We start from the raw sequence: 13,214 nt of genomic DNA on the forward strand, positions 1-13,214 counted from the left end.
TTCTGTTGTATGTTGTGGTGATAGAGTCAGTTTCAACTGAAATTCTTCTATACTATTGCTTCCCAAAATACCACATATCTGATTTCTTTCTCTTTATGCATATGTCCTCATTGTACATTATTTGAGATACATTGCTTTGGACATCTGAGCAAAAATTATGGGGACTTAGCCATTGCTTCTGAGGCAACAGAGAAGTCATTCGTACCTCCAGCACTTTTGAGCCACAGTATTCAAATACTTTTCAATCTAAAGTTATAGTTCATGTTGGAGGGGAATTTGCTGACTGTAAAATAACCTAAAGCTGCATGTATTAGTTTTTGTAACTGTCATCTAGAGTATAAATATTAAAGTAGCAAATCCCGAGATATCTTTTACTAAGGTTTAGCAGTTTTTGTATTACAGTCTACAGTTTCTTGTTTTATCTTATAAACATTTTTAAATAGTACTAATGCAGTTGTGGAAGCAAGTTAAGGTTCTGATGCTCACTGTTATTTTTTATTGGGAATTCAGTGTATTAAGTCAGTGCTTCTATGTATGCAAAACGTAGCCATCTGTTTATCCAGAGTTGTTAGTTTGGATTGGTTATTTCCTGTTTCTTTAAATTTTTTTCAGACTAGCATACAGTCTCCAGCAGATGGTGTTAGTAATGTAGAGGTACCACCTTATATAGCTACCAGTTACTTGCTACCAGATTATACTCTTTAGTTTTGGGCACTTATCACTACTTTATATTTATTGTTTCTTAATTTATTATCTATATCCTACAGTTAGAAGAAAAACTATATAAAAGCAGGTATCTTGTCAGTCTTGTTCACTGTTGCATGTCCAAGCACCTAGAACAGTGCCTGACTTATAATAGGCACTCAATAAATGTTTATTGAATGAACTGAAGAATAAGTCTCCATACAAATAAATCCGTGGAAAACTAGAAAATTGCATGTTTTCCCCAAATTCCTTCATATAACTCAGAACACAGTACTTACACAATTGTTTGTTAATGTGCTTTTATTCCATTTATAGTGAACTTGAAGCTGAATTAAACCAAGAATTTTAATAGAACCTGAAATTTGCTATATAAGCTATTTATTTTATAAACTAGAAGAGATTTCTCATCATGGGCTTGCCAAAAGTGGTCCGTGGTATAAAAAAGGTTAAGAACTTTTAAAGGTTATCATAGCAGAGGATAGGGCTTTTAGTTTATTGTCCTGTACTTACTTATTTAGTAATTGCAGTTTTCATTTTTCTCCTGCTATATAGAATATCAGTATTGATAGTGTACTTTCACTTAGTGTACTTGCACTTTGCACATACCATCTTTAGAACTGTTAACAAATTGTAATATCTTTGTTTGCATGTATGTCTTATGACTAGGTTTTGAGCTACTTGAATAGAGGGACTATGACTTTTCCACTTTTGGTCTCAAGGGCTTAGCACAGGACCTGTAAGCTGTTAGATGTTAGATGTTAGCTGTTGAGCCACAGTGCTGTTATCGCTGCACTGTGAATACATGGTAGATTCCGCCTAAGCTTTAGAAAGTGGCTTTGTGTATGAGAAAATACTTGTTTTGTTTCTTTTTTAGGTAGCGGTATATTTCTAACAAGTTATGAAATATTAACAGTTATTTTAGTAGCTAACCAAATTTGTTGTCTTACATGTATCTTTCTAAATCAAAATTATAGGTTGGAAGAATATATAACTACAAAGGAAGTGGTAACCAGTTATCATCACTATTATTTAATGTCCAGAAATATAGTTTCAGTTACAGTTATATACAAAGTATAGTAGTCAAATTCTGATTCTCATTAAAAGTACAAAGAAATATGCATGTGTGTGTGTGTATACACATACATACTTAATCCATTTACTTTGCATTGATTACTCAACAGATTGTATTTCATCATGGGTAAGTGTTCTGGAGATACTGCAAAAAAAGACATAGCCCTTGTTTTATGAGGACTTTATAGCCTCCTGGAAAAAACATAAGTGCAAATATACAAATTCAGTATGATAATTGCCATGGTTGAGATGGTCATAGGATTCTGTAGTAAAACATAGGAAGGGGCTGACAGGAAGGAGAATAGTAACTGAATGTGTTATGCAGTGGAGATGTCATATTTGCCAGGTCAAGTTGCAAGGGAATTCCATGTTGAGTGGACTGTGTTTCAAGAGAAATGTTAGGTAAGAGAGTGTAGCCTCTGCTCTAGGTGGTAGAAATCTGAACTGTAAAAGTAGAATTGTGGCTAGAGATGAAGTCTGTAGATACAGGCTTTTATTTTAACATAATTACTAAAGATGGATGGATTAGTAGGCCAGTAAGAGGTGGTATTGCTAGATAGGTAATTTCTGACTGGGGTTAGGTCATCTTTGTATAGTCAGTTGATAACTGTAGTTTAGTTAGATATACATACTTTCATAAGCTTGAATATTTACTAAAATTGCATAATGAATCTGGGATGTTATGAAGGTTTACTGACAAAGAGAAATAGTTTGAACAAAATTTCCACCTGCACTTCCACTTGGTTCAAATGAATTTGGCTTCTTTAAATAAGGATTTCTGATTATGGGCCAACATTAATTTTTTAAAAATGTTTTTGCTTTAGGATTTCCATTTGCTTGGTAATAAGGTGAGTTGAAAGATAGAAGTAACAAGAAAGCAATTACAAAACATGATTGGTGAGAGGAAAGTATTGCTAGAGGAAGTTATTAAAGTGGATCGTGTTAGTGTTTCTTGGACATCAGTCTTGAATTAGGATTTGAAAGAAGTGAATGACATGGATGAATACAGAGGTAGGGAAGGAAAATAATGTACACTGAACAGGAAATGAGGGAAAGGTAGTCAAAGCATTGTTCATGCTTCTATTATTTGTTTTTATTATTTGATAATTACTTCATTATTTACTATTTATTCACTGAGGGCTTTTTTCTCTGGCCAGCTAATTTGGGAATTGCTGAGATTTGGGGATGTTGTCATTTTTAAATTGCTTTTTTCAGGCTTCTTTTTGGATTTTACCTTGTCAGTATATTTGAATACCATTTTTATTTGGGTGCATATTGTACTACAGGATAAGGGATTTTTGTATTAAAATATCAACCATTTCCAAGAGGAATATTCTGTTGTTATGAATGATCTTGCAGAGTAATTATTTTAGGGCATACCTGACTCCCAAAATATTAGTTTCATAAGGTAGGGTTTTTATTCTTGGACTTAATTGTATTGAGTATGAATATTTATGATATATTAAAAATTTAAAAATAAAGCCTTTTTTTGAGTATAGTTCACACGTGATGTTACCTTAATTTCATGTATACAACATAGCAATTCAGCAAACTTAAGCTTATGCCATGCTCACCATAAGTATACTTATAATCTATTATGATATTACTGGCTATATTCCTTGTGCTCTACCTTTTGTTCCCATGATGTATTTCTTCCATAACTGGAAACCTGTATCTCCCACTCCCATTCACTCATTTTGCTCATTCCAACTCCCCTCTCTTCTGGCAAGCAGCAAATTGTTTTCTCTGTCTATAGGTCTGAGTCTGCTTTTCATTTGTTTGTTTATTTGTTTTGATTTTAAATTACACACGTAAGTTAAATCATGTGGTATTTGTCTCTGTTTTATTTCACTTAGCATAGTAACCTCTAGGTCCATCCATGCTGTCACAAATGGCAGGATCTCATCCTTTATTATGGCGGAGTAATTTTCTATAATGCGCGCGCGCGCGCACACACACACACACACACACACACACACACACACACCACTTTATCTGTTCATCTATCGATGGACACTTGGGCTGCTTCCGTATCTTGGCTATTGTAAATAATATTGCAATAAACATAGGGATATATACATTTAAAAAAATTATTGTTGGCATTTCTTTGGATAAACACCCAGAAGTGAAGTAACTGGGTCATAGGGTAATTCTGTTTTTGATTTTTTTAGGAAACTCCATACTCTTTACCACACTGGCTGTACCAGTTTACATTTCCACCAGCAGTGCATGAGGGATTATTTTTCTTCACATTTTTGTTAACATTTGTTATTTCTCATCATTTTGATACTAGCCATTCTTACAGGTGTGAGGTGATATCTCATTGTTTTTGATTTGTATCTTTCTGATGATTAGTGATGTTGAACATCTTTCCATGTGTCTGTTGGCCATCAGTATGTCATCTTTGGAAAAATGTTGATAAGGTTCTCTGCCCTATTTTTAATCGAATTACTTGTTTTGGGGGATGTGGGGTTGTAGAAGTTCTTTCTATATTTTGGATATTAACCCCTTGTTGGATACATCATTTGCAATAGGTTCAATGGGTTGACTTTTTGTTTTGTTGATGGTTTCCTTTGCTGTGCAAAGCTTTTTATTTTAATGTAGTCCCAGTAGTTTATTTTTGCTTTTGTTCCCTTGCCTTAGGAGATCTTCTAGAAAAATGTTGCCAAGGCCAATGTCAAATTCCTGCTTGTGTTCTCTTCTAGGATTTTTATGGTTTCAGGTTTCACATTTAAGATCTTTACTCCTTTATGAATTTATTTTTGTGCATGGTGTAAGAAAGTGATCCAGTTTCATTCTTTTGCACATAGATCTCCAATTTTCCCCACACCATTTATTGCAGAGACTATCTTTTCCCCATTGTATATTCTTGCCTCCTTTGTTATAGATTAATTGATCATATAAGTGTGGGTGTATTTCTGGGCTCTATTCTGTTCCACTCATCTATGTATCTGTTTTTGTGCCAGAGCCATATTGTTTTGATTACTACAGCTTTGTAGTATATCTTAAAATCTGGGATTGTGATACCTCTAGCTTTGTTGTTTTTCTAAAGATTATTTTGGTGGTGCAGGGTCTTTTGTGGTTCCATACAAATATTAGGAAAATTTGTTCCACTTCTGTGAAAAATGTTATTGGTATTTTGATAGGGATTTCACTGAATCTGTAGATTGCTTTGGGTAGAATGGGTATTTTAACAATATTAATTCTTCCAGTCCATGAGCATGAAATATCTTTCCATTTGTTGTGTTGGTTTTCATTTCTTTCATCAGTGTTTTACAATTTTCAGAGTATAAGTCTTTCACCTTGTTGGCTATATTTATTCCTAGGTATTTTATTCTGTTTGGTGCATTTGTAAATGCAATTGTTTTCTTAATTTCTCTTTTTGCCACTTGGCTGTTAGTGAATAGAAATGCAACTGGTTTCTGTGTATTAATTTTGTGTCTTGCAATTTTACTGAATTCATTTATTTTTTAAAAATTTTACTTATTTGTGAGAGAGAGGAAGACAAGAGAATCCCAAGCAGCTCTAAACCATCAACAGGGAGCCCGATGCAGGGCTTGAACTCATGAACTCTGATCATGACCTGAGCTGAAACCAAGAGTTAGACACTCAACCGACTGGACCACACGGGTGCACCTACTGAATTCATATATTACCTCCAGTGGTTCTTTGGTGGTGTGTTTAGGGTTTTCTATGTCTAGTATCATGTCATCTGCCAATAGTGATAGTTTAATTTCTTCCTTACATATATGGATGCCTTTTATTTCTTTTTTCTTGTCTGTTTTCTGTGGGTACAACTTCCAGTACTTTGCTGAATAAGAGTGATGAGGGTAGACATCCTTGTCTTGTTTCTGATCATAGAGGAAAAGCTTTTTTCACCGTTGAGTATGATGTTAGCTGTGGGTTTTTCACATATAGCCTTTATTATGTTGCGGTAGCCCCTCCAAACTTACTTTGTTCAGAAAGTTTTTATCATGATTGGATATTGAATTTAGTCAAATGCATTTTCTGCATTTACTGAGTTGATCATAGCATTTTTATTCTTCATTAATAAGATGTATCACATTGATGTGTAAATGTTGAGACATTTTTGCATCACTGCAATAAATCCCACTTGATCATGGTGAATTATTGCTCTAATGTATTGTTAAGTGCAGCTTGGTAATATTTTGAGGATATTTGCATCTGTGTTTGTCAGAGATATTAGCCTGTAGGTTTATTTTTTTCTAATGGTGTGTTTGGTTTTGGTATCAGGGTAATCCTGGCCTCCTAGACTGCATTTGAAAGCTTTCCTTCCTCTTCTATTTTTTTGGATTAGTTTGAGACTAGGTATTAACTCTAATTTAAATGCTTGATAGAATTCATCTGTGAATCCATCTAGTCCTGGACTTTTATTTATTTTTTTTGTAGTTTTCTGAATATTGATTAAGTTTCATTACTAGTAATTTGTCTGTTCATATTTTTTATTTCCTCCGGATTCATTTTTGGAAGAATGTATGATTGTAGGAATTTTTCTACTTCTTCTAGGTTGTCCAATTTCTTGGCATATAATTTTTTATAGTAGTCTCTTATAATCCTTTGTATTTCTGTGCTGTTGGTTAGTTATTATTTCTCCTCTTTTGTTTCTGATTATTGGGGTCCTTTCTCTCTCTCTCTCTTTCCCTTTTTTGGTAAGACTAGGTCAAGGTTTATTAATTTTGTATTTCTTTTCAAAGAATCAGTTCTTGGTTTCATTGATCTTTTGTATGTTTTTTTTTCCTTTTTTTAAGTCTCTGTGTCTTTTATTTGTGCTCATATCTTTATGATTTTCTTCTTTCTACCTTAGACTTTGTTCTTTTTTTAGATCCTTTAGGTGTAAGTTTAGATTGTTTGAGCTTTTTCTTATTTCTTGAGGTAGGCTTGTATAGTTACATATTTTCCTCTTAGAACTGCTTTAGCTGCATCCCAAAGATTTTGGACCATTGTGATTTTACGTTCATCTGTCACCATGTATTTTATTATTTCTACTTTCATTTCTTTGTTAACCCATTGGTTATTTAGTGTCATGTTTAGTTCCATGTATTTGTGTTTCTTCCAGTTTTTTTCTTGTGATTTCCATTGTAATGTTGTGGTTGTGGTTGGAAAAGATGCATGTTATGCTTTCAGTCTTCTTAGATTTATTGAGATTTGTTATGTGGCCTAACATATCCTGGAGAATGTTCCATGTGCCCTTGAAAAGAATGCGTATTCTGTTGTTTTTGGATCTGTTTATGTTATATCCATCTGGTTTAATATGTCATTCAAAGACACTATTTCCGTATTGATTTTCTGCCTGAAAGATTTACACTGTGACATAAATGAGGTTTTAAAGTTCCTTACTATTATTGCATTACTGTCAATTACTCCCTTTATTTCTGTCAATATTTGTTTTGTATATTTAGGTGCCTAATGTTGAGTGCATAGATATGTACAATTGTTATGTCCTCTTGTTGGATTGATCCCTTTATCATTATGTAATGCCCCTGCTTATATCCTGTTACAGTCTTTGTTTTAATACCTATTTTGTCTGATGTAAGTAATGATACCCTGGTTTTATTTTCTCTTTCATTTTCATGAACTGTCTCTTTCAATCCCATCACTTTGAGTCTGTATGTGTCTTTAGCTCTGAAGTGAATCTCTTGTAGGTACATTATAGATGGGTCTTGTGGGGTTTTTTTGTTTTGTTTTGTTTTTTAATCCCTCCACCTGTATCTTTTGATTGGAGTGTTCAGTCCATTTACATTTAAAGAAATTATTGATAGGTATGTATTTATAGTCATTTTGTTCATTGTTTTCTAGTTGTTTCTGTAGTTCTTCTCTTTCCTTTTTTCTTCTCTTGTTCCCTTTCATTGTGGTTGCTGAGCACAATCTACATTTGGCTTTCTCTTTATTTATTAAAGTTTATTTGTTATTGTGAGAGGGAGAAAGCACACAAGTGGGGGAGGGACAGAGAGCTGGAGATGGAGCATCTTATCCAGACTCTACGCTGACAGCAGAGATCCCAGTGCTGAACTCAGTCTCATGAACCACGAGATCATGACCAGAGCCGAAGTCAGATGCTTACCTGACTGAGCCACCCGGACGCCCCATGGCTTTCTCTTTATTTTTTGTGTATTTATTGCAGGTTTTGGTTTTGTGGTTACCATGAAGTTCTATATAACATCCTAAGTATATAGCAGTCTATATTAAGTTGATGGTCACTTAAGTTTGAACATATTCAAAAAAAATTTTTTTAAACTCCCTTTTTTTTTTTTTTTTTTAATGAAGTTTATTGTCAAATTGGTTTTCATACAACACCCAGTGCTCATCCCAAAAGGAGGGTATTGCCCTCCTCAATACCCATCACTCACCCTCCCCTCCCTCCCACCCCCCATCAACCCTCAGTTTGTTCTGTTTTTAAGAGTCTCTTATGCTTTGGCTCTCTTCTACTCTAACCTCTTTTTTTTTTTTTTTCCTTCCCCTCCCCCATGGGTTTCTGTTAAGTTTCTCAGGATCCACATAAGAGTGAAACCATATGGTATCTGTCTTTCTCTGTATGGCTTATTTCACTTAGCATAACACTCTCCAGTTCCATCCACATTGCTACAAAGAGCCATATTTCATTCTTTCTCATTGCCACGTAGTACTCCATTGTGTATATAAAACACAATTTTTTTTATCCATTCATCAGTTGATGGACATTTAGGCTCTTTCCATAATTTGGCTATTGTTGAGAGTGCTGCTATGGAAAAGTAGATGCCTTTCTGAGCCAGCAGCTGTTGATGTGTGCCATGCTCCTTGACCTTGCCATTCTGAAACACCACTATTAGGTCTGCGTTCTGGATGGTGGACAGGCGGTGAGCGATCACGATGCAGGTGCGGCCTTCTCTGGCTTTGTCCAGGGCTTCTTGCACAATCTTTTCACTTTCAGTATCCAGAGCTGATGTAGCTTCGTCCAACAGTAGGATTGCATCAGTACTTCTTTATCCCTTGGGTAAATTCCTAGCAGTGCTATTGCTGGGTCATAGGGTAGGTCTATTTTTAATTTTTTGAGGAACCTCCACACTGTTTTCCAGAGCGGCTGCACCAGTTTGCATTCCCACCAACAGTGCAAGAGGGTTCCCGTTTCTCCACATCCTCTCCAGTATCTATAGTCTCCTGATTTGTTCATTTTGGTCACTCTGACTGGCATGAGGTGATATCTGAGTGTGGTTTTGATTTGTATTTCCCTGATTAGGAGTGACGTTGAGCATCTTTTCATGTGCCTGTTGGCCATCAGGATGTCTTCTTTAGAGAAGTGTCTATTCATGTTTTCTGCCCATTTCTTCACTGGGTTATTTGTTTTTCGGGTGTGGAGTTTGGTGAGCTCTTTATAGATTTTGGATACTAGCCCTTTGTCCGATATGTCATTTGCAAATATCTTTTCCCATTACGTTGGTTGCCTTTTCGTTTTGTTGGTTGTTTCCTTTGCTGTGCAGAAGCTTTTTATCTTCATAAGGTCCCAATAGTTCATTTTTGCTTTTAATTCCCTTGCCTTTGGGGATGTGTCAAGGAAGAAATTGCTACGGCTGAGGTCAGAGGTCTTTTCCTGCTTTTTCCTCTAGGGTTTTGATGGTTTCCTGTCTCACATTCAGTTCCTTTATCCATTTTGAGTTTATTTTTGTGAATGGTGTGAGAAAGTGGTCTAGTTTCAACCTTCTGCATGTTGCTGTCCAGTTCTCCCAGCACCATTTGTTAAAGAGACTGTCTTTTTTCCATTGGATATTCTTTCCTGCTTTGTCAAAGATGAGTTGGCCATACGTTTGTGGGTCTAGTTCTGGGGTTTCTATTCTATTCCATTGGTCTATGTGTCTGTTTTTGTGCCAATACCATGTTGTCTTGATGATTACAGCTTTGCAGTAGAGGCTAAAGTCTGAGATTGTGATGCCTCCTGCTTTGGTCTTCTTCTTCAAAATTACTTTGGCTATTCGGGGCCTTTTGTGGTTCCATATGAATTTTAAGATTGCTTGTTCTAGTTTCAAGAAGAATGCTGGTGCAATTTTGATTGGGATTGCATCGAATGTGTAGATAGCTTTGGGTAGTATTGACATTTTGACAATATTTATTCTTCCAATCCATGAGCATGGAATGTTTTTCCATTTCTTTATATCTTCTTCAATTTCCTTCATAAGCTTTCTATAGTTTTCAGCATACAGATCTTTTACATCTTTGGTTAGATTTATTCCTAGGTATTTTATGCTGCTTGGTGCATTTGTGAATGGGATCGGTTTCTTTGCCTTTCAGTTGCTTCATTATTAGTGTATAAGAATGCAGCTGATTTCTGTACATTGATTTTTGTATCCTGCACCTTTTTAAATTCATGTATCAGTTCTAGTAGCAGACTTCTGGTGGAGTCTATCGGATTTTCCATGTATAATATCATGTCATCTGCAAAAAGTGAAAGCTTGACTTAATCTTTGCCAATTTTGATGCCTTTGATTTCCTTTTGTTGTCTGATTGCTGATGCTAGCACTTCCAACACTATGTTAAACAACAGCGGTGAGAGTGGACATCCCTGTCGTGTTCCTGATCTCAGGGAGAAAGCTCTCAGTTTTTCCCCATTGAGGATGATGTTAGCTGTGGGCTTTTCATAAATGGCTTTTATGATGTTTAAGTATGTTCCTTCTAGCCCGACTTTCTCGAGGGTTTTTATTAAGAAAGGTTGCTGAATTTTGTCAAAGGCCTTTTCTGCATCGATTGACAGGATCATATGGTTCTTATCTTTTCTTTTATTAATGTGATGTATCACATTGATCGATTTGCGAATGTTGAACCAACCCTGCATCCCAGGAATGAATCCCACTTGATCATGGTGAATAATTCTTTTTATATGCCGTTGAATTCGATTTGATAGTATCTTATTGAGAATTTTTGCATCCATATTCATCAGGGATATTGGCCTGTAGTTCTCTTTTTCCACTGGGTCTGTCTGGTTTAGGAATCGAAGTAATACTGGCTTCATAGAATGAGTCTGGAAGTTTTCCTTCCCTTTCTATTTTTTGGAATAGCTTGAGAAGGATACGTATTATCTCTGCTTTAAACATCTGGTAGACCTCCCCTGGGAAGCCATCTGGTCCTGGACTCTTCTTTGTTGGGAGATTTTTGATGACTAATTCAATTTCTTCACTGGTTATGGGTCTGTTCAAGTTTTCTATTTCCTCCTGATTGAGTTTTGGAAGCGTGTGGGTGTTTAGGAATTTCTCCATTTCTTCCAGGTTGTCCAGTTTGTTGTTGGCATATAATTTTTCATAGTATTCCCTGATAATTGTTTGTATCTCTGAGGGATTGGTTGTACTAATTCCATTTTCATTCATGATTTTATCTATTTGGGTCATCTCCCTTTTCTTTTTGAGAAGCCTGGCTAGACGTTTGTCAATTTTGTTTATTTTTTCAAAAAAACCAACTCTTGGTTTCATTGATCTGCTCTACAGTTTTTTTAGATTCTATATTGTTTATTTCTACTCTGATCTTTATTATTTCTCTTCTTCTGCTGGGTTTGGGGTGTCTTTGGTGCTCTGCTTCTATTTCCTTTAGGTGTGCTGTTAGATTTTGTGTTTGGGATTTTTCTTGTTTCTTGAGATAGGCCTGGATTGCAATGTATTTTCCTCTCAGGACTGCCTTCGCTGCATCCCAAAGCGTTTGGATTGTTGTATTGTCATTTTTGTTTGTTTCCATATATTTTTTAATTTCTTCTCTAATTGCCTGGTTGACCCACTCATTCTTTAGTAGTACCTCCATGCTTTTGGAGGTTTTCCAGACTTTTTCCTGTGGTTGATTTCAAGCTTCATAGCATTGTGGTCCGAAAGTATGCATGGTATGATTTCAATTCTTGTAAACTTATGAAGGGCTGTTTTGTGACCCAGTATGTGATCTATCTTGGAGAATGTTTCATGTGCACTCAAGAAGAAGGTATATTCTGTTGCTTTGGGATGCAGAGTTCTAAATATATCTGTCAAATCCATCTGATCCAATGTATCATTCAGGGCCCTTGTTTCTTTATTGACTGTGTGTCTAGATGATATATCCATTGTTGTGAGTGGGGTGTTAAAGTCCCCTGCAATTACCACATTCTTATCAATAAGGTTGCTTATGTTTGTGAGTAATTGTTTTATATATTTGGGGGCTCCTGTATTTGGCGCATAGACATTTATAATTGTTAGCTCTTCCTGATGGATAGACCCTGTGATTATGATATAATGCCCTTCTTCATCCTTGTTACAGCCTTTAATTTAAAGTCTAGTTTGTCTGATATAAGTATGGCTACTCCAGCTTTCTTTTGACTTCCAGTGGCATGATAAATAGTTCTCCATCCCCTCACTCTCAATCTGAAGGTGTCCTCAGGTCTAAAATGAGTCTCTTGTAGACAGCAAATAGATGGGTCTTGTTTTTTTTTTATCCATTCTGATACCCTATGTCTTTTGGTTGGTGCATTTAGCCCGTTTACATTCAGTGTTATTATAGAAAGATATGGGTTTAGAGTCATTGTGATGTCTGTAGGTTTCATGCTTGTAGCAATGTCTCTGGTACTTTGTCTCACAAGATCCCCCTTAGGATCTCTTGTAGGGCTGGTTTAGTGAAGACGAATTCCTTCAGTTTTTGTTTGTTTGGGAAGACCTTTATCTGTCCTTCTCTTCTAAATGACAGACTTGCTGGATAAAGGATTCTTGGCTGCATATTTTTTTTTCTGTTCATCACATTGAAGATCTCCTGCCATTCCTTTCTGGCCTGCCAAGTTTCAGAAGAGCGATCAGTCACGCTCTTATAGGTCTCCCTTTATATGTTAGAGCACGTTTATCTCTAGCTGCGTTCAGAATTTTCTCTTAATCTTGTATTTTGCCAGTTTCACTATGATATGTCGTGCAGAAGATCGATTCAAGTTATGTCTGAAGGGAGTTCTCTGTGCCTCTTGGATTTCAGTGCCTTTTTCTTCCCCAGATCTGGGAAGTTCTCAGCTATTATTTCTTCAAGTACACCTTCAACACCTTTCCCTCTCTCTTCCTCCTCTGGAATACCAATTATGCGTAGATTATTTCTCTTTAGTGCATCACTTAGTTCTCTAATTTTCCCCTCATACTCCTGGATTTTTTTTATCTCTCTTTTTCTCAGCTTCTTCTTTTTCCATAATTTTATCTTCTAGTTCACCTATTCTCTCCTCTGCCTCTTCAATCTGAACCGTAGTTGTCTCTATTTTATTTTGCAACTCATAGATAATATTTTTTAGCTCCTCCTGGCTGTTCCTTAGTCCCTTGATCTGTGTAGCAAGAGATTCTCTGCTGTCCTTTATACTGTTTTCAAGCCCAGCGATTAATTTTATGACTGTTATCCTAAATTCACTTTCTGTTATATTGTTTAAATAATTTTTGATCAGTTCGGTAGCTGTCGTTATTTCCTGGAGGTTTTTT

At 35.8% G+C, this 13,214-nt stretch overlaps 1 protein-coding gene across 2 annotated transcripts in view; it reads left to right on the forward strand.

The window, feature by feature from the left end:
- Nucleotides 1-13,214, forward strand: part of PRIM2 (DNA primase subunit 2) — a 349,495-nt gene that overhangs the window by 218,363 nt on the left and 117,918 nt on the right. The gene's annotated exons all lie outside the window — the stretch shown is intronic.

Source organism: Panthera onca, chromosome B2 (assembly GCF_046562875.1).
Source record: "Panthera onca isolate mPanOnc1 chromosome B2, mPanOnc1 haplotype 2, whole genome shotgun sequence".
NCBI lineage: Eukaryota > Metazoa > Chordata > Mammalia > Carnivora > Felidae > Panthera > Panthera onca.